General features: G+C 37.1%; 2 long non-coding RNA genes across 2 annotated transcripts in view; one reads left to right on the top strand and one right to left on the bottom strand.

Annotated features, from left to right (window-relative positions):
• Positions 1-26,985, bottom strand: part of LOC137856555 (uncharacterized) — a 245,401-nt gene that overhangs the window by 36,775 nt on the left and 181,641 nt on the right. The gene's annotated exons all lie outside the window — the stretch shown is intronic.
• On the top strand, positions 22,465-25,201 carry LOC137855288 (uncharacterized). Its single transcript, XR_011095675.1, has 3 exons — positions 22,465-22,562; positions 24,104-24,161; positions 24,381-25,201. It is a non-coding gene; the product is annotated as an uncharacterized lncRNA (long non-coding RNA).

Genomic DNA, 26,985 nt, shown 5'->3' with positions numbered 1-26,985 from the left:
TGTGACATACATATGAGAGACATTCTGACGTACATGGAAGAGGCTTCATCTGCTTTATGAGCCATAAAAATATGTTATTAAATGTGCTGCCCTCTAAATGAGAGCAGCATCAGAATTCCAGCTGAAGAGTAATAGGATTAATCTCAAAAGCACGTAAGGCAGTACTTTAGAATAATGTGAATCCTCCCTCTCAAACAGTTGTAACAAGTGTGCAGCTTTTGCTTGTTTCCATCATATCTGCTTAGCCTACTCTGCAAATATTTGATTTATTCCTATACTTATAAAATAAATGAATGAATTTATTGCTGCTGTTTGGGTCACCTACAAATAAATTGGCATGGCTTACTTTCCAGTGAACTGCTTTAGCAAGCATATCACTCACACAAAAATTTTGTTAGGGTTCTTGGCTTTTATAAGTCACAACAATAGTGGTGGAATAAAAATAAATAAAACAACCACAACAACAAAACAAATCTAAGAAACTGCAGTAGTGAAGTACAAGGCTCTGAGATAAAAAAGAAGTTAATTTCCTATGAAATATACCTAGACATTTTGATTATTGCCATCTTTAGTTATTTAATACTTGGTTGCACTAGGAACATGATAAATGGAAGTATGGATGATAAATGGGCTTGTGACAGAAATTAGATGGAGCCTATTTCTTGCTTTGTTTTTGGTAACACACCTCAGGGGAAAGACCATGGATTCAGAGAAGACTTTCACCATTTAAGGAACTGGGGATCAGCTTAGAGAATTTAGAGCAATCGAAATCCTTTGCGTGAAAAGATACTTACTAGTTAGTATGACAAAGCCATAAAGACCAATCCTTGCTTAATGAAGAAATCAAATTTTATGGGAGATTGTTTTCTGTTATAGCAAATATACCTTTTTAGGAAAAAATATTAAACCTTGGTGTGATTTTCTCTAATCTTTACTGGGGTTAAATGCATTATGGCAGAGTTAATAGCGTTTACTGTAGTGATATATTATCTGAAGTAGTTTGTTTAATTATAAATTCCATCCGTTTTAGTGGAAAATTTCATCCTCCCCATCTTCCTTTTTGCTTCTCCTGCAGTTGTGAGTTGATAATACTATCTAATCATACTGGCAGTTGTTTCTGTTTCACTTAGGATTAAGGCTTGAAATAATTGATTTTAATATGTAATATGAACCCTAACTTGACTTTAGTTGTAGCATATAACATTTAGTTGCCCCTAAATGTTTCTAAGTTTCATTTAAACATGGAGTTGTAAATACACAGGTATGTGCTCTTCTCCTATTTGGCTTGTTAACTTTCTTCAAAAGGAAAAGAAAAAAAAATAAGTGTGGATGACAGGTAGGATAACAAAAAACATTGAAAGACAGCAATCCTATCTCAGCTTTTTCTCCTCCATTTAAAATCAGGTTTATTGTGTCAGTTGTCTATTCTGAATGGTTTACATTATTTTGGCAAGCAGGCTACATTATACACTTCTCCCTCCGGGATTTATATTTGTATTGTAAGCATTGCTTTTTTTCAAGCTTGTATTTGTTGTGTTGTATTGTATTTTATGTGTCCATGATACAGGAGAATGTGGACTATAACATGACCCTTCTCTCTTTTGTATTACAACACACCAAATACTTTTTCACCGTCTGCATAAAACACATAAAAAGACTACATTGCCATTTATTTCAGCATGGTTATATGGAACTATGGGATACTTTCTTTGGCACAGTGTGCTTGACACTTTAAGCTGGTATGTGTTAGGACATCATAAAGCTTTATCCCAGAAGAGGTATTAATTTATCTCAGGTGGCATTCTTGGGATTTGTGTTAAATGTACACTAGGATCTATTTTGAAGGCTATAAGACAGTTTTGGTAGCAATCAGCAGAGTTCTGTGGAATGGCACAAAGCCACAGTCAAGCCAAGGCAGTGCCTTGAATCAAACCATTGTTTCACAAGGAGCTAATTGAAGGGTCCTTTGGTGTGTCTGGATACCTTTGGTGAAATATAGCATCTGTTTCAACTTGGTGACTTGGAACCGAACTTCTCTTATTCTGTGTAAAATTAAACATTCTACATCTAAAACAGAACTGCAGTCAAACTCAGGAGAGCAAAACAGAGAAAGCTAAGCTGATAGTTTGTGTTCATAGGTAAGTGACTTCTAATTCAATTGTTGAGTATCCACATATACAAGGGGGAAGGGAAATAAATATAGATGTTCAGTTCTGAAAAATGCTAAACCTTTAAAAATAGTTCCCAGCCATAAATCATATATGCTGCAGTGTTCCCTGCAATGTTGCAGAGAACAGACTGGAGAAATAGTCAGTGAAATCCAGCTGTTAAAAGTGGTTGCTAAAGCATATAGCAATGTAGCCACTGGGATCAATTTTTATCATGCACAGCAATTCAAAGATATTCAATAAGTCATTAACAAGATTAATGAACTCTAATAAAAAATGCAGGCTCCTGTTCCATATTTTACTTAGCTTACTGTAGTTTAAAATTGCATTTTATGATTTTATTAAAGATATTACTTAATTTTTCTCAAATTGGTCATTTTATTTGTTAAAATATATTAAATAGATTTTTTTTCCCACAGAGAAAGAGGATTTTATTTTTTTAAAAAAGACTTTATGTATACTAAAGTACCTTTATACCGTAAGTAGATATCTAATCAATAGGCTCAAGTCTGCTCTATTATAGTAGCATAAGGCTTAGAGTGAGACTTTGAGACTGGATGAGTGCATAATTGCACTACTTTACTATGTGCCAAGTATAAGGGGTGTTGTATCCCAATCATATATCATGTTGTGAAGATTATTTCTTTTGGTGACTTATATGTTGGTGGAGCCCTGCTAAATCTCTATCTAATTGCTCTCAGCCTTCCTGCTCAAGAGGAAACTATTGCCTTTGTGGGAGCTGCTTCATTCATTCCCATATTCGGACCTTTTGTTAGAGAGGCTTGAAGCTGTTTTCTCTGCTGTGGGAGCAGCCCATCATATGGGCTTGGATTAGAAATCTGCTGCAGCCTTCAAGCTGCCTTAGAGCAAGTGTGAGGGGCGAGCAGGGTGCTGTGAGCGATGGCAGGACCTGGCACAGGGGTCTGTATTTCTTGTTCTTGTCCTTAGGACGTTAATGCCAGTGGGGGAGGGATGGGGAGTGGGAGGGTGGGGGGAGGTTGGGTAATACTGTAGGAGGCTATTCTTGAAATTAGGTGCATTCTGGTATGGAGAACCACCTTTCCATGAAGGCAAACCAGCCTAATGAGACCTTCAGTACAGCTTGTCCAGGTGATATCATACGACTTATAGGATCACGTTTGTTGCTCTTGCTGATAGTTGTGAGATTCCTAAATTGGTTAATGGAAAGTGACTCACAGAAACAAATAATTCTTTGCCAGTGATTAAGACTGAGAGATACTTAACCCTCTTCCTGCATCTGTGTTATCCCTGACATTACCCCTCTGTATCTAATCCACTTTTTTAGAGTATTTCACCTGGTTTAAACAATTCGGGGTTTGTGTGGCATCTGAGAAGCTGCTTGTCTTTCATATCCTGCTACTTAGTGCTCTTCCACAACAAAATTTCTATAAGAGATTTATTGTAGCCCCACTCATTTCACATACATTTGTAGTATGCCATCTCTGAAGAATATAATTCCTCAAACAAACAAACAAACAGAAAACAAAGGAAAGCTAAGTGCTAGTAAGTAAAACTTGGGGGGACATTGGCCACTCTTTCAAAATGTAGTTTTCAATTACTGTACTGGGAGTCTGTGACATTCACTTGACACGTCCTTTCATGTTCCTCTGTGATTCTTCTGAGCAAATTTGCCCTAGAGAAACTGGTCACAACATGGATAGCCACCATTTGTTTCTCCTTTTGTGCAAGTTTTACTTAATAACTACCTCAAGCCTTCCTTTATAAAGCTTTGCTCTGGAGACCAGATCTAAGTGTATTTTTATGATTTAAAAGTCAATTTAAAGGACATATAGCATGTTACAAGGTACAAAGCTTATTTTTGATTCTTCGATCCTGGATTGATTGGTTTAATAACATTTCTTAATAAAGTAAACAATGCATTTTATTTCTGTGGGCTCATGGGATGGCAAGTAGGAAGTTTCACTTTATAACTTGGTGGCTTTGACTTAGCAAAGGATATTAGTAAGTCCAACGCCATGTAATTGCTCTATATGCACAACTCTTATTTGAAAAATGTCTCCATAACGTTTGAAAATGTTATTTTTATAATTGCAGAATATAAACGAGCTTTCACATTCAGCTATCATGTGCAGTTTGGGTATTTATTTAGAGCAGATTTCTTCTATGTCCAGTGTTTTGTCCATAGGCTTTGTGGTCCTGAGTTATTATTTCCAGAAAGCAATCTTACTGGGAGGAGATTCAGTGAGTTCTTCAGTTATGAGTTAAGTTAAATGTTTTCTTGGTAAAATTTTGTGTTCTCCCTGCTCCTTCAAGCCTCTCCCAACCTTTTCTTTTTAACATAGACTTATATTGTTCATCTCAATTCATCTTCCATTCCATTTACTTGCCTTACATGGGAGAAGGGAGAATTGCTGCAATATTTTAAATATTATGATGAGCAATTTGAAAAAGTACTGATTTCTACCAAATGTTAATTTATTGTATTCTTCTCAGAAAACCTCAGTAAAAGCTATTTTATGGATTCCAATAAGGTTTTTGAGAGTTGAGAAATGTGAGAAGTGACCTATAAACTATAACTGATTTTGGATCTTAACCTCATTTGTTTTCAGCTGAATACATGCTTTCAAATCTAATGAGACTGAAAATCTCGTCTACTTGAAATGTGAACATGAGAGAGATGTGTATTTGATCTTACTGAGAAACTGTGAAATAAGTTTCATAATGAGAAACAGCTATCCCTCTCTACTTAGCAAATGCCGTATATAGTAGAGCCCTCTAAGGATTCACATGTACACAATGAGGTACAGAAATATTTTTCTAAAACTATTATCTTTTGTATTCTTCACATGTATGTGAATGGAGAGGGCATCAGTTCCTTGTGACATTTTGAAGTAGTCTACAGACAGCAAACCTGCAAAATGAAATATGGAGGGTGATAAACAAAGAGAACACTTCTGAAGGAAGACGAAAAGAACACACATAGGCCTACTTTGCTGAGGCAGGCAATAAGTCTGGCTCTGATTTTCATTTATGCCAAAGCCAGCCATGCTTTCTCATTGTTATGAATTTCTTGAGTTCATACTTTCATATTCTCTGTGTATCAGAGGCTCATGAGAGAGGGAAAAATTCACTTGAAATGTGAAAAACAAGAAACACACTTCTTTATACCTTACCTTTGCAGATGTATCAAATTCTGTAATTACAAGATTCAGGAAAAATGTTTTATATTTTCCCAAGCTACTAGCAAGCAATGAAGACAAAATATATAACCAATATGGTTCTAAATAGGCACAGGTAAACATACAGTCTTAGTTGATTCTCACTGTGATCACACATCTTGGAGAAGAAAAGGTTCTATATTTTTGAAAATGAAATGGTTCTCAAATAGTTTTCTGGTCTGGGAAAAGAAATCGTTAAGAGTTTTTTTGTCAGTTGGAGAAAGAGTCACTTTTAGGAGTCACTCACTTTGGATCCTGTGGAAGGACTATGAAGGATCCAGATACAAGCTAAATTTGAGAATTCAAAATGCAGAAACAAACAAGTAAATAGAAATGAATAAGAAAAATGAAAACCCAAGGTAAATATATATATATATATGTATATATATGTATGTTCTAGCTGTTTGAGATCAAGCCTATAATAACTATTATTCGCAGAACTTCCCCAAACAACAGTTTGTTTCTGTGAAAATGTGTCCAAAAATACACTTAGAATCAATGAACAATATAAAAGTACCTATGTAAATGTTAAATGATTTCTAATCTGTTTAGCCACCTCATGTATGCCTCTCCTATCAAAGGTGTGGAAGCTTTTTAGTCCTTCCTCCCTACTTCCTTCCTGATTAAAGCATATACCATGCTACTCCTTTGCTGGCCTGAATGTTGTCCCAGTGAAACATGGGATTAGAAATTAGAGAGCAATTGATTAAGAATGAATATGTGCTACATTTGCGATGTACTGTGCCTGTGCTGCACTTGGGCCTCCAGATAACAGGAGCCCCTAGGACGCTGAGAACCAGATCAAACCAACCTCATGGTTCAGACTTTGACCAAGGGCTCAGAGATAAGGAGGATTGCTCACAAAAGGACAAAATAAAGAATGTCAAACATGCCAGGCTTCGAGATAGCAGGAGCCCCTAGTGTCCTGAGAACTGGACCAAACCAACCTTATGGCCCAGATTGTGACCAAGGCCTCAGAGATGAGGTGAAAAGTTCAATCCTGATGAAGACATCTTACTTCATTCTCATGACCCTCAGCACCCACCAGCAGAAGGCACTGCGCAAGTGCAGATGGGAGGAGTGTTTGGAAATGACTCCTTGGAACTAATTTAATATGAAGTGGGGACAGGTTATGAATATGTATAGGTGTATTGGGAAACTTCATGCATATGTAACTCTTCACTGCATTTAACCAAAGCAAGTTGCTGTGTTAGGTGCGCACGACTTTGTTGGGACTACCCCCCATGCTGCCCAGTGCTGAATAAACATACCTGCTTTATAATCTTACAGATTGTGGAGTCAGTTTTCCGCTAGTCACCAGAGATGATCACTTTGCCTTCTCATTTCTGCTGTGCAAAAAGTTGAATACACAGGGGCATATACTAATAGCAGACTAATGCCACAAGTCTTGGAAGAATGGGTGTTTTGTTTGTAATTTATTCATCAAAAAGGTCAGCTCAAACACACAACATCTGTTTTCCACCGTGGTTCCAATTTCACCAAATAATTTTGTATGCTGCTCGAGGTTTCAGTAGGAAGACAAGATTAATTACATGTTTCAGGGTACTTTCAAAAATAATCTGAAATACTGTTGCAGTTATGAGCACATAGCAAAATCATTCCAGGTAAGATTCAGTTTGGTGTCTTATAGGGAGAAGCTTGGGAAGAGATACTGTGAAATGAGAAAACATCTAGTTTGAAGAAGAACCATTATGGGATAGGATGTATACAATTATTAAGTTGGAGAATTGAGCCTTCAGTAGAAGAAGGATACAAAGTGGGCCTGTAGGCTAAAAATGTATTAGTTAATATTTATAATGTGCATTCATCTTTCTCTATTTCTTGTCTATGTGCTTAGCATCAGTGTTGGCTGGACCCATATCAGGTGAAAATGATACAAGTCATTTATACAAAGCAAAGTGATTAATGTCTATTGAGGTAATTGGAAGTTTTTTTTCTTTACAGTGCTGCTTTATGTACAGCATATATCCATGGTACATAAGGTACTCTACTAACAACACAGATAGATGTTTTATTGATCTCCTTCTGTTCCACTTCACTAACTGGAGCTATTTTCAGTGTGGCATAGCAACAGGATAATCAAGTACGCATTTAATGCTAAGATTGCATGTAGCTATCTGGAGAAGCTAGGTCTCATGAATTCAAAGAAATAGCAGACTTCTAAAACTTATGGTGAACAGAGGAAGATCATGAGAAAAAAATGTTAGAGGTAGTGATGTTAAAATGCTTTAAAGCACATTGGGGACCTAAAAAATGGGAAAGGCAAACTGTTCTTTGAAATTTGAAGAAAAGAGTTGTCTGTTCTAAGCCATATATATGCTTTTGAAAACAAACTAATTTTATACATTGCAAAGATAAAGCAAGAAGAGAAAATTAAGTAGAAATCATGAGAAAAAAGTGGCTTTTTTCTGTATATATTTTCAGCTTTTTTTTTTTTTCTACTGACACTACGAGTTATATAAAACATAACTCCTTGGAAAATATTGAAAAACAGAAATGCTTGAGCTGGCTTGAAACACCAAAAATGTAAGTATAATCTGATTCATTATTAAATAACAACTTTAGTTATATTTTCTATGTAGACAGAGTCACAGTTGGTATAACTCATATTAAAATGAGAAAGCTATGTCTTTATGTACAAGAGTATACATGTTATCCAAATGAATTCAATTAAATGCATATCAAGAGTCAGTCTCTCAAACATTAGGAAGTATCTGATATTAGCTATCTGAGAATATCCTTAATTTATCTCCACTTGTACTTTGGCAATATTAATTACATGGCTGCATTATTCTTTTCCATATAAGATATCATAAACACACTATAATTTTACAATAAGTTCAAATGTACAAAGGGGAATGAAACTAGTTAAATGAGCAAGAGAATTAAAAGACAATTTTGAAAACTTTACTCAATAAATGGTTCATTCTAATGTCTCAAAATCAGCTGATATATTTTTTAATTTTTTTTTAAAATCCATGAAAATGCATTAATTAAATTCACAGTACATATTATATGGCAAAGTGTTAACAAAACACTGTGAAGAGAAAGAAATCCATTAAACTGCACTCATTAAAATTACTAATAGTGAAATGAAAAACACTAGTCCATTAATATCTCTATCTGGATGAGGGGATCAAGTGCATCCTCAGTAAGTTTGCAGACAACACTAAGTTAGGTGCATGTGTTGATCTGCACGAGGGTAGATCTGTGGGAGGATCTGGATAGGCTGGACCAATGGGCTAAGGCCAACTGTATGAAGTTCAACAAGGCCAAGTGCCGGGTCCTGCACCTGGGGCACAACAACCCCAGGCAGAGCTACAGGCTGGGTGAGGAGTTGTTGAAAAGCTGTCTGGCAGAGAAGGACCTGGGAGTATTGGTGGATAGTCGGCTGAATATGAGCCAGCAATGTGCTCAGGTGGCCAAGAAGGCCAGCAGCATCCTGGCTTGTATAAGAAGCAGTGTGGCCAGCAGGTGTAGGGAAGTGATCATCCCCCTGTACTTGGCTCTGGTGAGGCCGCACCTCGCGTACTGTGTTCAGTTTTGGGCCCCTTGCTACAAGAAGGACATTGAGGTGCTCAAGTGAGTCCGGAGAAGGGCAACGAAGCTGGTGAGGGGCCTGGAGAACAAATCTTATGGGGAGTGGCTGAGGGAGCTGGGTTTGCTCAGCCTGGAGAAAAGGAGGCTTAGGGGTGACCTTATCACACTCTCTAGGTACATTAAAGAAGGTTGTAGCGAGGTGGGGATTGGTCTATTCTCCCATGCTCCTGGCAACAGGATGAGGGGGAATGGGCTAAAGTTGTGCTAGGGGAGATTTAGGTTGGATATTAGGAAAAACTTCTTTACTGTTGGGTACTGTAGGGTTACTAGGCATTGGAATAGGCTGCCCAGGCAAATGATTTAGTCACCATCCCTGGAAGTCTTTAAGAGATGTTTAGATGTAGAGCTTTGTAATATGGTTTTGTGGAGGACTGGTTAGTGTTAGGTCAGAGCTTGGACTCGATGATCGTGGAGGCCTCTTCCAACTTAGATGATTCTGTGATTATTTTCCTTATTATCACATCATGGGAGCTGTGAATATAAATATGCCTAAAGAATCCCAACATTTTACAATATATCAGCTCCTGAGAAGAATTTTTACCTACATTTTACAGAAGTGTAGGTGCAAAGTTACTAGCCTGAAGTCCCACTGGAGCTAAGATATAAATCAAGATCTCCATGTTCCAAGTTAGTGTCTGGAGCATAAAACTATAAAGGGAGACTTTTAGTCTAAATTGGAGAGAAAATAAAGGCTTTCTTGATTTTAAGGGCATCTGATGTATTTTAAGTTCTTCGTTGTACGGTGCCATAATTTCAAAAATCCTTAAGAAAGATGGTGGTCTTAAAATTACATCTGAAGTCTGTTATATAGGATTTCAGTTAAATTAATACAGTGGTGGAGTATTTACACCTGCTAGGGTTATACTAAGCCTGGGACACAAGATAATTAAGCCCAAGCCTAACATAATGAATAGTTCTGGTTAGGTCAGCTGAACTATATGTTGAAAGTAAATACAGATTGAGATATTAAGTAGGAATGCTAGTTTCAAAATCTACTTATCTCATGTCATTCTCTAAACACTTTAAATAGTATGATATTGTGAATTACTTATTTTAATTGCTTTCTTTGCATTGATGTTTATGTAGCTTTTTAGAGATTAGAAGACAATTATTGAAGGGGTCTTACAAAAAGGATGGAGAAGGACTCTTTACTCAGGTAGATAATGATAGAACAACGGGGAATAGTCTTAAACTAAAAGAGGATAGACTTAGATTAGATATTAGGAAGAAATTCTTTACTGTACAAGTAGTGAGGAACTGAAACAGGTTACCCAGAGAAGTTGTGGATGCCCCATTCCTAGAGGTCTTCAAGGCCAGGTTGGATGGGGCCTTGAACAACCTGTTTTAGTGGGTGTCATCCCTGCCTATTGCATGGGGATTGGAACTAGATGATCTTTAAGGTTCCTTCCAATCCAAGCCATTCTATGATTCTATGGTTATGCAAAATATAAAAAATATAACAGGAACAAATTTGTGCGTAATCTTAGTGTGAGAGCAGTTTTTAAGTCTTGCAAAGACATTTTCTTGTTAGTCTTTGAGTACCCAAGTTTAGAGTTTTAGGAATGTCCACTGAATTAGTTCTTCACTTCTTTCCATTTGCTGTCATTTGATGAAGGAGTAATTCCAAGACCTAAAAGCATTACAGTGAGCTCCAGACTGGCATTTTAATCAAGATCAACATTTTTGGGATTTGCTGCTCCACCTGGACGCATACAAGTTCATGGAGCCTGATTGGATTCATCCCAGAGTACTCAGAGAGCTGGCCGATGTCATCCTGGGACCTGTCTCAATTATTCTGCAACAGTCTTGGGAATCCAGAAAAGTCCCAGGTGACTGGAATCTGGCAAATGTGGTCCCAATTTTCAGGAAGGACAAAAAGGAAGGTCCTGGCAATTACAGGGTTGTCAGTCTCACTTCAGCACCTGGTAAAATTATGGAGAAGGTTATTCTAGGAGTTATTGAAAAACACCTACAGAACAATGCAGCTATTAGTCAGAGCCAACATGGTTTCACTAAGGGAAGGTCCTAACAAACTTAATATTCTTCTATGACAAGATCACCCAGCTAGTTAACCAAAAGATGCCAGTCAATGTAACCTTTCTGTATTTCAGTAAAGCTTTTGATACTGTCTCTCACAGAATTCTTCTGGACAAAATGACCAGAATACAGTTAGATAAAAGCATAATAAGATGGGTGTACAATTGGCTAATGGGTCAGGCCCAGAGGGTTCTTGTAAATGGAGTTACATCAGGCTGTTGACCTGTCGATAGTGGGGTTCCCCAGGGCTCCGTTTTAGGACCAGTCCTCTTCGGTGTTTTGGATGAAAGACTTTACGTTTTTTTTTGAGGAAGTTAGCAGATTATACCAAATTGGGTTGGAGCTGTTGACTCCATCATGGGTGGTGAGGCCTTGCAGAGAGATCTGATAAATTAGAGAGCTGGGCAATCACCAACAATTTGAAGTTTAACAAGAGCAAGTGTTGGATTCTGCACCTGGGAAGGGGCAACCCTGGTTATACATACAGAATTCAGGAGAAGATGCTGGAGAACAGCCTTACAGAAAGGGATTTGGGTGTTTTGTCTGACAGCAAGCTGAACATGAGCCAGCAGTGTGCCTTGGCTAGCCAGGAGGGCCAACCGTACCCTGAAGTGCATCAAGAACAACATTTTTAGTCGGTTGAGGGAAGTGATTGTCCCACTCTACTCTGCACTGATGCAGCCTCACCTTGAGTGCTTCATGCAGTTATGGGCACCACAGTATAAGAAAGACATAAAGCTTTAGAGAGTGTCCAAAGGCAGGCAACGAAGATGGTAAAGAGCCTAGAGGGGAAGACGTATGAGATGGCTGAAATCACTTGGATCGTACAGCCTGGAGAAGAGGATACTGAGGAAAGACCTCATCACGGTCTCCAACTTCCTCACAAGGAAAGTGGAGGGGCAGGTGCTGAGTTCTTCTTTCTGGTGACCACTGATAAGACCTGAGGGAACAGCTTGAAGCTATGATGGGGAGATTCAGACTGGACATCAGGAAAAGGTTCTTCTAGAGACAAGAACACCAGGCAGATCTGTCTAGAAGAATGTACAGAAGGTGTTATTTCTTCCTGGTCATTTTTATTCACTGACAAATTTTGAAACTAATCTTACATAAATCTCTAATTACAGCTGACACCAATATTTAATTAGCTGCTGAAGTATTTAGTCTTTGAAGATATGGAGCTGGCACCAGCAAGCCATTTAAATCAGGCACAGCACAAGAGGGATGTGGAGCTCTTGTAATGGGTCCAGAGCAGTTCCACTAAGATGATGAGAGGGCACCTCTCCTATGCATAAAGGTTGAGGAAACTGGGCTTTAGCTGGAGAAGAGAAGGCTCCGTGGAGACCTCATTGCGGCCTTACAGTACTTGAAGGGAGTGTATAAACAGGAGGGGAAATGCTCGTCTATGTATGTTGATAGTGATAGGACAAGAGGAAATGATTTTAAACTAAGACAGAGGAGATTTAGGTTAGATATTAGGAGAAAGTTTTTCACTCAGAGGGTGGTGAGGCACTGGCTATCCAGAGAGGTTGTGGATGCCCCATCTCTGGAGGCATTGAAGGCCAGGCTGGATGCAGCTCTGGGCAGCCTGCTCTAGTGGTTGGCAACCCTGCCCAGAGCAGGCGGGTTGACACATTAAAGTTATTTTCAACCCAGACCATTCTATGATTCTATGATACTTTTGGTAGACATTGTTCTAAATGTATTTTTCAGTTTGTGACTATTTTTCATCAATATTCATATATGCGTTTATAAAAGCAATGGTTCTTTAGAGAAACAGAAGTCATACTGACAGAAGCTATTTTAAATAAATAAATAGTTTTAAATAAACACTTTAAATTTTGGAAAGGCAAAGGCAAAATTTATTCAGCATTTTCCTCATTATGATTCAGACAAAAAGGATGTTATCTGAGTGGACTTGTACCCTAGAAATATATATCAGGCCTGCAGGTATCTGACGAGAGAGGGCAGCTGGAAAAAAAACTCTCTCATGGATGAATTGTACTAGTGGGCTGTGGGCTTCTTTGAGACTGAGTGCTATTACAGCACTGAGTGGTAACAAATTAAAAGTTTCCACAGGAATAAATTCAGCATTTTTGAGGCTGGAAAAGCATTTGCCTGAAATACATTGCTTTTCTTTTATGGTATTATAAATTAAAGACACCATGACATCTGGTCAAGGAAAAGAGTTGAGACCAATTACTTGAAATTCTTGTAATAGGAACTTTGAAAACTGGTAAGAAAAGCATGGGAAGGGAATTTAACTGTGTAGGATGTAAATGTATTTTTTAAATGCTTTTTTAAGCATTGGATTTGGCACAAGAGTTGATCTAGTCTCATTGATGCATGGAAAAGTCAATAGTGTTTTCCTACTATTGGGTACTGTTCCTGGATTACTGATGGAGTAAATTTCCTTAGTAGTGATTTGACAATAAGAAAAATTTGCTCTAAAACCTGTGTTCTGATAAAACCTCTCATAGAATAATATATAATATTCAGTACTACATCACTACTTCTGAGATTAAAACACGCCACTCTTTTAATAGATATATGTTTTGAATGTATCCATGTAATGTACCGTTAGGCTCTATTGTTTGTCATAAGAATACAGTAAAAAAGGAGCATGAGCTCTCATAGCAAAAATAAAATCAATTTTACTTTTATTTTGAGTGTCAAAATGAAGAAGGGAAAAAAAAAAAAAAGCAGCGGTAAGCAGTGGAAATTACAGGTTTAAAACCTTTTCCATGTTTAAATTATTTTGAGTAAAATTTTGATATAGATGGTTTATATGTTCAGACCATAGATTTTTCATCCTGAAAGTCAGGATAATTATGTTTAAGAAAAAAATAAAATAAATGTCTAGTTCTTGTTTCTTGAGACTTGTTTTGTTTCAAATTTTCAAAAGGTACTGCTACTCTGGGCTGGTTCCCAGTGACCCATCAAAACCCTTTGGAAATCTGCATTTTTTTTGATGGAGTTAACTAATGTAAGATCATTGGCTGGTAAGAAAATTACTTAAATACAACACATTGTGGTTGACTACTGCACCCTTTTGCATTTGTTTGTTTTGATTTTTCTTTATGTTAATGAGACTGATAGAGCTATCTGTTGAAGCGAAAAATATATAGATTATTATTCTCTAGTATAAGCATGTACATGATACCCTTGAAAATGCTAAGAGCCACATGGGTTTCTGCCATGCATAGAAAATACACCATTTGTATTTTGGGGGATTACAAATTCATAGTAGCCTCTATGAGGCTCTATGTTCAAATCTTTAGGTTTTGAATAACTGTTGTCTATTTTTGGGAAAAGCACTATTTTTCCTTTGTGATTCTTGAATTTTTCCAGCCTCTCTGTTTTGGGCAATTATATGAACCTATAAACTGCCATAGTGATTCTGACTGTAGAAGTATGTATTTCAGTATAGCATCAGCCATAGTGATCTTAACCAATTTATTTATTTATTTTTCAGAGGATGTACCAAAAATAGTAAAGGAAGACTGTAGTTCATGGTGTAATCTATCTAAAGGGATGTTTCCCTCTAAATCTTAGTAACTGAATATTAGCTTGTACCTGCTTCAGAACAGCTGTGTTTTTTTTTTGTTTGTTTTGTTTTTATGCTTACTTTACAATAACTGAATAGTCCTACATAAATACCTACTCCTCCTGTAAATCTTAGTTCATATTCATAACGTTCATATTTGCTGACATAGCTTTCCATTCCCATTTAACTCCCACCATTTTGCCATGCAAAATCCTTTATACCCCAGGGTTTAGGTTTTCCTTCTGTAGCAACTATGTATGGCTATTATGTGTTTTGTCAATATCTTAAATACCAAGAGCAATTTGTGTCAGACATTGAAAGCCTTTGATGATTTTTACAGGAAAAAGTGGTGCTTATCACTAAGCTATTATGAAAATTACTTTAAAGGATGTTCCCTGCAAGATCCAGTGCCTTTGGTTCTCACAGAAAGTCACTAAAACATATAAAGTAAACAAAAAAATATGTATTTCTAAAAAGTACTGTGCCTCAGAATTACTGAGGTAACGATAGCATGAGGGAAAATTTCTTTGTATTGAATCAAAATATTTTAAGTATATTTATGAAGAAAGAATATACTGAACTGCATTATGAAATTCCAATTAATGCTATGCAGTAATGAAGTAGTGGGTAAAACCTGCTCCAGTAGCAACTGTAATTATTACATAAATCAAAGAAAGAAATACTCTAGATAGAATGCTTATCAGGCACTTGACACAATCAGGCTGCTTTAACTGCATTTTTCTTATCAATTGTGCAATCCATGGGTGGTAATGGTTTCTAAGCAAGTGTGGATTCTTTTGAGATATGTGTACTTTGCAATTTTTAATGTGTTGTGTAAATACTTGATTTACACGTTAGTTAATAACTAATAACAGATAAAAAGGGTGATTAAATGAAGGTGTTAGTTTTGTGTAATCAGCAGAGCTGCTTATGCCTCCTTTTCAGATACCAATAATGTTTATTTTGTGACAAACATATAAGGCATAATGGAGGTGCAGGGATTAGTTGGAGGATTCTGATCACAGGAGCTGCCTCACAAGCAGTTTCTTATCGAAACGCAGCCAGAGGTAAAGAGGCAGAGCCTAAAAAGCAAGGCAGACGCCCCTCTCTTGGGCTGTGCATCAGGGAGGGGAGCTGCAATAGTCAGATACTGTTGTCAGAATTCTGCAAGAGGGAAGGACACCTTCCTGAAACAAGCAAAACCATTGCAGCATCCAAAGATGCTGCTTACCTCTCAGGAACATCAAGGCTTTGTGTACATATTTGAGGACAGGTGTTGACAAACAAGGAGGATGAATGATTCCACAACTTGGTGAAAACACTGAGCATCAGCAGTAGGAAACAAGTCAGTATCAGTCAGCCAACTATTATCTGAAGACTTGCAGGGTTTGTTTTGCAGGGTTTGTTGTTGTTGTTGCTTTTTTTTTTTTTTTTTTTTTTTCTTTTTCCCTCTGTGAGAAGTTGGCTAGTTTGTGCTCAGAATTGAAATTTTCAATTCAAGCTAGGGATTAGACTTGTCCAGTTGCAGTGCCTTGCAGATAAAAGAACTCATTCAGCCAACCCCATCTCCAATAATTAGTACCTGACCTTCATAAATACGTGATTTTATCAATGCTTTTGTTACTATAAATGGATGAAGTCATAAGCTTCTCTGGGTGTAGGCTATAAATGAACTGGTAATATTTAGTGGACATGATGTAAAGCAGGGCTCTTTAGAGATAGTGAGCAGGAATCAATATTAAGGAAATAATTATAACATTTTGAATATTTTTTGCTCTGATAAATATATTGATTATTTTGGGCTCTTCTGAGTGAAGCACAGCCTTGTAATTCTACTAGCATAAGAGTGAAAATACAAAGATCTGCTTTTAAACTTACTCTTGTATAAAATGGTAACAATACCTGTTACCTCATATATTTGCTTGCAGCTTTCCCTATATACTCAGTCCCAGTGTCTTTAGATCCTTACAGTCTAATTTCAGTTAAGGTTCATTATTTACATGCAGAAATAAATATATCCTGGAGACACGTATTTCTCCTGTCCATAACAAATATATGTATTTATAGTTAATAGTGTTGGGATTAGAATATCTCTTCTTTTTGATCAATATTTCTACCTCTCACTTCTCCAGGTACATGGAATTTTTCCCTATTACAGTCAATGCAACTAGTTTTTTACTCTTTGAAAAAAGTGCGAATTATTTCTATTCTGAGAAAACTCCCAAATGAGCTGTTTCTCTGGCCCCCAAGGCCAAGATCACCATTCTCACTGATCCATCAGATCAGTTTTCTCCTGGTATCAGGTATAATGATGTAGTCCCTTGTTACTACAATTTTGTTTCCCTATGTTGAACTATCAAAAAATGAAGTATATATGCTATATCTGAAACAGTCACATTTGTTAGTGTTACCCACTGAATACATTTAACATGATTTTGGTACTGTACAATGCTCCCAACAATACATTAGGTTTTAAAAGCAAAATTTCTAGCAGCAGGATCCAGCAGCCTTGAAATACATCTTCCCTGATGTGGTTGCAGCAGGACTGTATATCCCAGGGGAGAATCAGATACTGCAGAAAGGATGCAGAAAGGATGCCTTGAGCTGGAATGGTACAGTACTCACATAAGAAGATGGCTATCTTGCTTTATCTGTCTTCACGTGAGAAACAGAGGGCTAGAACCTGTAAGTTTACTGAAAGTCCAGCTTTCCAAACACACCCTCTAGGTGGGGCTGTTTGTTTTTTGTTTTGTTTTGTTTTGTTTTGTTTTTACATATAGATGAAATTAACTACACGTAAAACAATTCACATTTAATGTTCATGCCCATCTATTGTAACTCCTCCTGGTGCATACCAGTAGCTTTGTATGAATCCTCAGATCAGCAAATGAGGTTTCTTTTTCTTGTGCCTTCTGGAACCTGATCTGATACAGTATTCCTCTCCTTCTACTGACTAGAAGAGGAGACAAAGGTCCCAAATAAAAGGGTGGGTTGTCTTCCTGGCCTTTGATAGTCTGTATGACCATAGCTGATGGCGGATGTGTGAAGTAGCTCCCAGACTGAAGTAGTCTGTCTTTCCCCACTAATTGTCGAAAAGCCATGATAGCCTAGCCTCCTAATTTAAGCTGTCTCCTAATTTAGATGTCTAAAGCTCGATTGAGCAAATACTCATAATAATGGAACTTAATTATCTTAATTACATGATGAAAATAATAATTGACATCAAAAGTAGTTGGGTAAAACCTGCTCTTAGAAAGTCTGATCAATGCATAAAATTGCTTTCCTGCAAAGGTGTACACACAAACATCTTTTTATATTATTTTTTTTGTGTTGTTAGAAACTCTATTATATTTAAGAAGCAGATGAAAGAATTTGCATTTTGAGGAGGTTTATTTTATTCCCACATCTGTTTTACCTTTTTCACTAGATACTTTCTTTCTTTGTTGTTGTTGTTTTTTTCCCATTTTAAAAGCACTCGCTGATTACAATAGAATTTTATGAAAGGGTTTAGAGAAAACATAAGTGTTGATGAAATAGGGAAACTTGTAAAAATCAGATTTTGAAAGAAAAGAGATTTTTTAGTCAGAATGATTTAAAAATGGATAGAAAATAAAATCATCCTGGTATAAAAATGCGTTGTTATAAGAAAAACAGGTTATTTTATTCAAAGTAATTATATAATAAGGTAGATAAATATACATTCAAATCACTGTTATAGACCACTTGTCGGACAGACAGACTTTCTCAATTCATTTGTTGATGTAGCCTACATAGCCCTTCTCCCCCACCCCGACCTGACACAAGCCCAATTAAAATCCAAGGTGTAATACAGTAGTTGGTATAATACATTCACCTGCTAGTTTCTATCAAAATGTATACTGGGTAAATGATTTGAGACAAAAAGACATGAACACATTTCAGCTAGCAGGACATTTTGGAACTTTACCGTTCAGAAATGTCTGCATACCAGCAATTTGTGGTGATGCTTGCATAGCTGGCATATGTTTGTATAGCTTACAGGTGTGAACCCCTGTTTAAATGTATATTCTCTGAACTGTGTATTTTGAAAATCTGTCAGAAAATTGGCCCTCTTAACACATCATTTTAAAATCTGTACTCAGCCTTCAATATTGCTTAAATCTCAGTGGGTCTTAAACTTCTGCTTAAATGCTGTTCTTAAGAGAAATTTTCCTGGGGAATTCATTTTCTAAAATATGGCCTATAAAGGCTCTGCAAATCAGCAAAGCATCTTTGTCTTCCTATTTCAAGAATCTCAGATCAATTATAAAAAAATACCAATTTTGAAAAGTTCTTCAGATTGAGCTATTTTTCTGTCATGCATGTGGTTGTCAGTCTCATTTCCGGCTGGCAGTTTGAAAACCAACCTGCCGAAGCAGCTATCTTTGTCATAAATTTAACTTGACAGCTTCTCAGCAGGGCTTACAATTATGATCCTAAAAAAAAAAAAAAAAAAAAAAAAATTAGAAAGATTGAAAGTGTCAGTCCAAATGCGATGAGCAAATGCTATTTTATGGGAGACCCGTATATACTTGTTTTTGTTAGACTCCATGATGATCAGGAACCTGCAATGCCAATTGAATAAAAAACTCTGTGTAAAACAAAACAAAACAAAAATGTAAACATCAACAAAAATAAACTAGTTACAGTGATATAAAAATGCCTCCACATTCCCACTGGTAATGCGGACGTGGTTTTGCCATCACAGAAGATTCGCGCACTGGGTGTCATGAAGCACAAGCAGCCTGTTGGCATTTCCTGCAGAGCTGAGGGATGCGGATGCAAGGTAGAGGAGTGGATCTGCGTAATTACTCAAATAATCAGGTTTCTTTCACTTAAAATTTTGCACATGTGATGGAGAAATTTTAAGGTAAACTAGTTTCAATTGAAACTGAAAGCTTTTATTACAAAGCGAGGGAAACCTATGTGCCTAGAAAGAGGTGAAAACCTCAGCTGTGACTAAAGCTTTCTTTGCCTCAAGTGTAAGCTGTTCAACAGTGCTGGCAGGACAATTTGGTCAGCTTGTCATAGCTGCAGCCCCTGGCAGCTCTCCTCCTGCAGCTGCCTCCCAGGAAACCCTCCCTGGTTTTAAGTCATAGACGATCATGTCTGGCCCTATATCAGGATTGCCACCACTGCCTGTATCCGTCTTCGTAAATTCTATCACCCACACTCTGGAACTGAGGGGGTTTTCTTGTGAAGTGGAGAGAAAAGTTATAATTAAATTTCCAACTTGCGAAATGGTAAAAATAACCTTGAAGAAGTCACTAAATCTAAATTGATTCATCATTTTCTGCCTGAATCTTCAGAAAGCCTTAAATGACACACTTGGCAGGTGTGAATGGGAATGCATGAGCCCTCGCGTCTGGATGAATGGAGGCCAGTTTCTGAAATCTCGTTGACTTTAGATTCATCACTGTATGAATCTGGAGAACTGATGAAAACCTGATGAAAAACTGATGATAGGGGCAAATGGTGAACGTACAAAGGAAGCCAAACAGCACCCCACAGTGCACAAACCACACACTCTTTGGTTATGTACCATGCTGACATTCCTCATTCACTTGCTTTCTTTCACCTGTAGTACAGTTGTAACTGTGGCAGCTTAACCAGCTATGTGCTAAATTGGTTTAAGACACTCTTTTCTTTCTATTGCTATTAACTATAGGCGAGCAGCAACTGAGAAGCGGTGCAATTACAGAAATGGCTGAAGTTCAAAAGTTTGTTGGAATTTCTCTACGTTGTAATTATGCCAGAATCCCAGTGAGAGTTATGTCATGAGTATTTTGCCAAAAAAGGATTTTTAGCAAAAAGTTTTTACACACCATTCAGGATAGAATAATTTGAGGGGGGCTGAAACTGATGGTAACTTACAACCAGCAGATCCTTATTTTTTTTTTTTTTTTTTTGTGGTAGAAAGAGTTATTATGGAAATGTACTTATAAGCTCTCCACTGCTCTACACTTGTAAGGTCTACTTTACCCAATCATCCCAGCCATGCTTTTCCACCCTCATTAACCTAGGCTTCGAGCCAGTTAAGAATGCCTTAAAAAGCTCCCTTGAGTTGCTCTCTGGAACAGACAAAGCCAATTACAAATGCTGTTCAACAACTTTGCCACCCTCACATATATCAAGTGTGTGCCTGAAGAGAGGAAAAGGCTCTCCGTTAGCATTTCCCACTGTTTATTCCCAAGTGAGTTTGGCACATTTCAGGGTGAAACAGCCCTTCCATTAGTAACATGTCAGCACTCAGAGGTGCTTCATGAAACCTGTAGCTCATTGCAATGGAAGCATATTTTTTACATTTAGAAAGTGCTCTTGTCTGCTTTAGTGTTAGCAAGTCAGTCTCTCTTTTCTTCATCAGTATGGACTTGTTTCTCATTAAAAATATATAAATAAAGGGCTGTGCCTGTCCACAGGTATCTCCCCTCCCCTCTGTTTGACAAGATGAAAGCTTACAGCTAGATGGTGCGATTTCTCTAATAATACTCTATTTGCTTTCTCACTGCTGGTATCCTGAGGATCTAAAAAGAGAAATGCTGCATGAAAAAACTGACTGATGCACCATGAATTTTGCTAAAAAGTGCTTTGTTAAGCCATGCATAAATACCTATTGTACATATATCTGAAGGAAGGGTGAGAGATGGCACACTAACACTACTATCAGATTGCCATTTTGGATTCAGTTAACTTGTGTTAAAGTTTTCCTGCTGTTCCACACCTCATCTTCAGCTGTTCATCACCCTTTCCCTGAAATTACCAGCCTCTCAGATCTGTCAGTGTAACTGCATGTGTAGCTTCCCCATAAGCCAGTTTTGCTAAAATGAGCTGTGTTAGATAACCCAGACTATTAGAAGTGTTTTAGCTGTTGGATTCATTTAGACAGAACTGGGTTAGAAGCAATTACACATGCCATTATTTGACAGTTTGGAGAAGACTGTAACCTCCAGTAGGGATGAAAGGGGCAGTTGGGTCAGCAGAAAGAAGAGCAATAGCCTCTTAATGTGACATGGTTGCTGCCCAAGTAGCCTTACTTAACATCAAGGACCCCATGTGGGCAGTAGCATTTGTTAATACTGAGAAATTAATATAATTATGATACCTGGAAAATGGACAAACAGTCCAAAAATGGTACTCTTCTACCTGCAACTTCTTAAAAGTGGCAGGATCAGACTTGCAGTTAAGCTCATGACTTTCTATTATGTTAGGAAAACATTTTTTTTGTCAATCTGAGTCTTGATTCTGGAGCAGTCAATGGCTGAAACCATAGCAGGTTACCTTCTTGTTCATTAGAGAAAATAGTTGTCATGAGGGTTTTACTAAATACTAAAATTATGGGAGTCAACTAAAATGAGGTGAATTGCAGCTAGTCACAGCATGTTATACATGTAAAACTTTGACTGAGAGTGTGTGTGACAGTGAGATTGGAAGAGGTGTCATAAGAGATGCATTTTCCCCCATTCCTAACAACCTTTTAGTATGTGAATTAAAAAGTGTCCGTATTTCCACATATGACATTATTTTCAAATTTGAACATAGGAAGGGGTTTTGGTGTCATCTGGTAGAAGAACAAAAAAATCACAGAAGAGTGTGAAGACTGCAAATATTTATTGATGAACTGAGAGGTAATCTTTAAAAATAATAATAATAATAAAGTTTTAAACGTCAGTATTTAGGGCATTGGAGCATTACTGTAGACTGAGGATACTATTATAGATGCAATTAGTCTAGCAAAAGTCTGAATGTATTTTAAAAATAAACCTGATTTTTAATGCAAGGTTGTAATTGCACTTTTAACTTGATGAAGCTTTAATGAACAGTTACATGAAGGTGAACATTTTTCCTAATTATTATTATTATTATTTTTAATTTTGTCAGTCAGATCCTTTTCATCAAGCTATGACAGAGATGTCCAAGCTGCTGCACAGATGAGGGCAATCTCCCCCATCGTGGCTGAGACAGGAGCTAAAGAAGGTGAGATGGCATTGAACATGGGAAATAAATGAAGTGTTCTTGTCACATGGGAAACTCATACAGCCTAAAAGTAAATATAAAACTGAAAACTAAATCATTAGGTGCAGACACTTGGAAGCATATTACCATTTCCTTGTTTACCTAGACTCATATAATTAGTTTAGTTGCTGTAAACTTCTCTCAAGGGAATAAATTACTGAAGGGAAAAAACAACAACAACAAACTTAAACACTGCATTTAGTGAGGTAAAAAGAGCTGACCTTAAAAGAACTGCACTGAAACCTTGTCTTAGACTTACTGAGTGGAACATCTGGCTGTGTGATCCAGTGACGAGCAGCATTTTGGGGTGTATGTTGAAATGTATATGCTTTAGTGGGTTCAGGAACTATTTCGTGGTCTGACAGCAGTAGAAGAAGTAAAATGAAAACAACAAAAAAAACCTGCTTTTGGGAGGGCTGAGTTTGTTTGTATTTCTGTGTATTACATTTTGTAGACGTGTCTGAGTTTGGTGAACAGATGTGTTTTTATAAACCTAAATAAACAACCAAGAGAGCACATAAACACCTGGGATAGTTAGCAGACGGGTGGTCATCTGTTTGAGCCTTCAATTGCATTTTCCTCTATAATTAGTTGTGTAATTGCTTTTCCAGAGTTGCAGCTAATGTATTTACACATGTAATTAATTATACTTAAAAAAATAATAATAAACAACCATTTTCAGTTGTTTGTTCTTTTTTCTTCATTTGCGGAATGTCAGACTATCACACTACTCAACTGTTTTATTTATGGACTACATTATGACTCCATTCTGGTTATGTCTGTAGAAGGACATATGATACCTAATTGTTTCTCAGGCTAAATAAGGAATTACAGGAAATCAATTGTAACTAAGTTAAATATTGTGAGCAGTAGTAGGCAGGGCAGGAATACCTTGAGAGCATGGCTAAGGGGAGCAATGGGCTAGCCATGATTTTTATTATTTATTATATATTTTTTTTAATCAAGAAATGGTCTCATTGACTATTAACAGTGCCTTTCTGCAAGCTGAATTTGAAGAAGGAGCTTAGCCTTACTAACTATGTGAGATGCTTGGCAGACTTCTGGTGGTAGGCAAAATTTTGACATTTGCTTCTGAGAGAATTCTGCTGTTATGTGTTTAAAGAGCTGCTCTCCCAATGTGCTTTTCTCTGCCATGTGTGGGGTAGATGAGAGTGGCTGCAGGACTGTGGCTGTGTGACGGGGTCGTCACTCCTTGCCTGGTCCCCAGGTGCACACACTTATGTTTCTGAAGTCATGGCCACTTGGGCCTCTGGCCAAGCTGCTCTTTGAACTCTTCTGGAGTCTTCAGCTCTCAGCTGTATTTAAAGCTCTGCTTGTGCTCAACTCCAGAATCCCTGTGTCTGTGCCCTTTCCTGCTTCCTACCTATTGCAAAATCTGGATATCACTCATTATACACTTCCTACATTTGCTCCTATTTCCTCTTTTGTCAGTGACCTGTGAAGCCAGCACAAATCCCACCTCCCTTTCCTTTTTTTTTTAGGATATGCTGTCCTGTGGCCAGCACTTCCAACTGTACCAGGACAAAGGAGAGAAGCTGGGTAAGCTGCTATGCTATTGCTCAAGCTGCAGACTAAAATAAAAGGCAAATAAAAGAGAAAAACATCACTAACAATTCTTGCTACTCTGTCCAATATTAATGTAACATGAAAAGAACCGTTTTCTTTAGAAGACCACTTAAAAAGTTGAATGTTCTTTCAAAAATTAACTGAACTTCGGGAAAAAGTCACATTTTACATATTTTGTTTTTGTTTTTAAAGTGATAAGTCACATTCAATCTGTGCTATAGTCACTGGAGAGTTTGACTGAAAAAAGAAGACTGAAAGAGGGACTGTCGTAATAATTAAAAAATATTCATGGTTGCTGAATGGATTCTAGAATGAATGGCACAACACTGTAAAGTCAACTGCACCCTCCCGAAATCATCTGGCAGTAAGTAGTATTAAGAATGTTGTGTTTGATGTAAAAGATTAAAAATTCACTGTATAGGGAATAGAACTACTAAGGTTGCTGGCTGAAGATCTTAAGACATAAAAGGTATTAGATTACCTGCTATTCTTTGCTTTAATCTAACACATAAATGTTTTATTGTGGTCAAACTCAACTCTTGGATTCAAAGTCACTATCAAACAAATCAGACGTATCAAACAAAAGCACTTCATCAAAGCAAACAAACAAAAAAAAAAACAACTCTTTGAATAGATAGTGGGAGTTTCATAGGGCACTTCTGCATGGATTGGTGTGATGCTGTGTCCAGAAAGCGACACAACCCGTTCAGATCCTTAAGGATCTGTGACAGAGCCAGTGCTCCTTCTGCAGGAGGGTTTAAAAAAAAAAAAGTTCAGAAATAAAACTGACAGGACTAACTCAATGAACTAAAATAAAAATGAACTAAAATAAAATAAAAATGAGAACTGAAACACCACCCAGTTATTCTCCTGGACCTCTCGAAATAAAGAGTACTTTAAACATTGTAATGCTAGTTCAGTGCTCATTAATTCTGTAACTTTAATGACACACTAAGGGTGAACAGGGATATTTTGCAGTGCTTAGCAGACATATCAGAGGATCAACACTCACAGACTGAGTTTGTTAATAGTATAGTTAAGTATAGTAAGTTGTTAATAGTATAGTTATTTTTACAGTTAATTTTCTGTAGTTTTAAAATGTGATACCTATATAAAATTAAAGAATATAAAAGAATATAAAATCGAGATTTTATATTCTTTTTAAAACTGTTTAGTGGTAGTTAAGAGTTAACTCTGAAGGCTGTTATTATCTATAGATATATCCCATTAACACCTGAAGACTGCTAAAACATTAGTTTCCCTAATATGTTGCAATAGTTGGATGAAAACTGCCACAAGGATAGAAGCAAAAAGGAGAACCTTTAGGAACTTTAAGAACTTGGGAAGGATTGTGGTACATACTTAACTCACAGTGACAGTGGAAAATAATATTTCATTAGAGAAAATATAACTAGATTTTAGCACCCAAAAAAATCTAAACCAAACCAAACCAAACCAAACCAAACCAAAACCAAACAAATAAACAAACAAAAAAAAAATTGTGGTAATTTCAAAAAAAAATTGCTACATTAGAAAAGCCACATCAATTAGAAAAAAGGGAATAAATGGAGGAAACAGAATAAGGTGACTACAAAGAGATACTGACTTTGCAAACTCTGAAACAGCCCCCAGCTAAGCAGTGAAATGATAATAAATATGCTAATACTCATTTCAGTACTATGGAAAAGACAGAGCTGGATTCATTTGGCCAAACAAACCCGGACGTCCAGCGCCAAGGGAGATGCCCTGCAGTAGTAGATCAGTGAGCTGCCACTGGGGGGCAGGATGGGCATTTGATCTTGGGTACCAACCCCAGGGGCTCTGTCCCTGGCAGGGCTGGGGCTCGTGATTTGGGAAGGGAGTCCAGCTCCAGGCAGAGCTGGCAACTTCCTCCTATCACTGGTGGAGGCAAAAGCCTGCCAGCACAAGAGATGATCCAAGGTCATTTTGTTTGTTTTGTTTGTTTGTTATCTGTATACCTGTAACCAGCACTTGGTCATGTTAAAGCAAGTACACTGCAGTAAGCAGCTGTGATTCACATAGATAAAATGCTGAATGATTTTCTGCAGAAATTTCTGCTCTTGATTACTTCAAGCTGATGTGAAATCAAATGAAAGAAGTTGATTCTGTCCTGAACATTTTACTTGCAGCCATTTGGTGATGATACTCATTAATCAAGGTAAAACTCATTGTATTGCTTCATTTCTGTCATTATAGGGAAATGGTACTTTGCTTCAGATCCAAAGGGTGGCATAATTTTATCTTCTGTATGACAGATTCTCTTCTGCATGTAATTGCTTCCTTATGCCATTCACCATTAAACTATGTGTATTTTATTTTCCTCTTTCTCTTTTCTCTTTTTTAACTAGCTATTTAATGTGGTCTTCCAGTTTATTGTAAATGACCTATACAATATATGTAAATTACCTTCTGCAGTTTGCAAGCTTATTTTATATACCAACTTAGCATTGTGAAACATCACACTGTTAAAATAGGGCTGGCAGTTTTCAGGGTATTAATCTGTTACCACAATAGAATAAATCTGAAAATATTTGATAGGATAAAACTTTGTTCTTTCATCCCATTTCCAACTATAAGATTCCAAAATGCTCTCAGCTATAGCTGTTTTCAGCATGGACTCCCAGGCATCTTCATTCCAATCTCTGAGGTGGGGGAACCACAGGAGTGCAAAGAATTGTCTGAAGCCATTGAAAAAAGTCTGACAAAACTCAGTGTAGAATGTTCTGAGCTTAATGATAAATGATAATAAAAAAGGGTTTTCCTCACTAAAGGCAAC

The sequence above is a fragment of the Anas acuta genome, chromosome 4 (assembly GCF_963932015.1).
Source record: "Anas acuta chromosome 4, bAnaAcu1.1, whole genome shotgun sequence".
NCBI classification, from domain to species: Eukaryota; Metazoa; Chordata; class Aves; order Anseriformes; family Anatidae; genus Anas; species Anas acuta.
The sequence above is the reverse complement of the archived record's forward strand: the minus strand, read 5'-3'. Positions and strand labels throughout refer to the sequence as shown.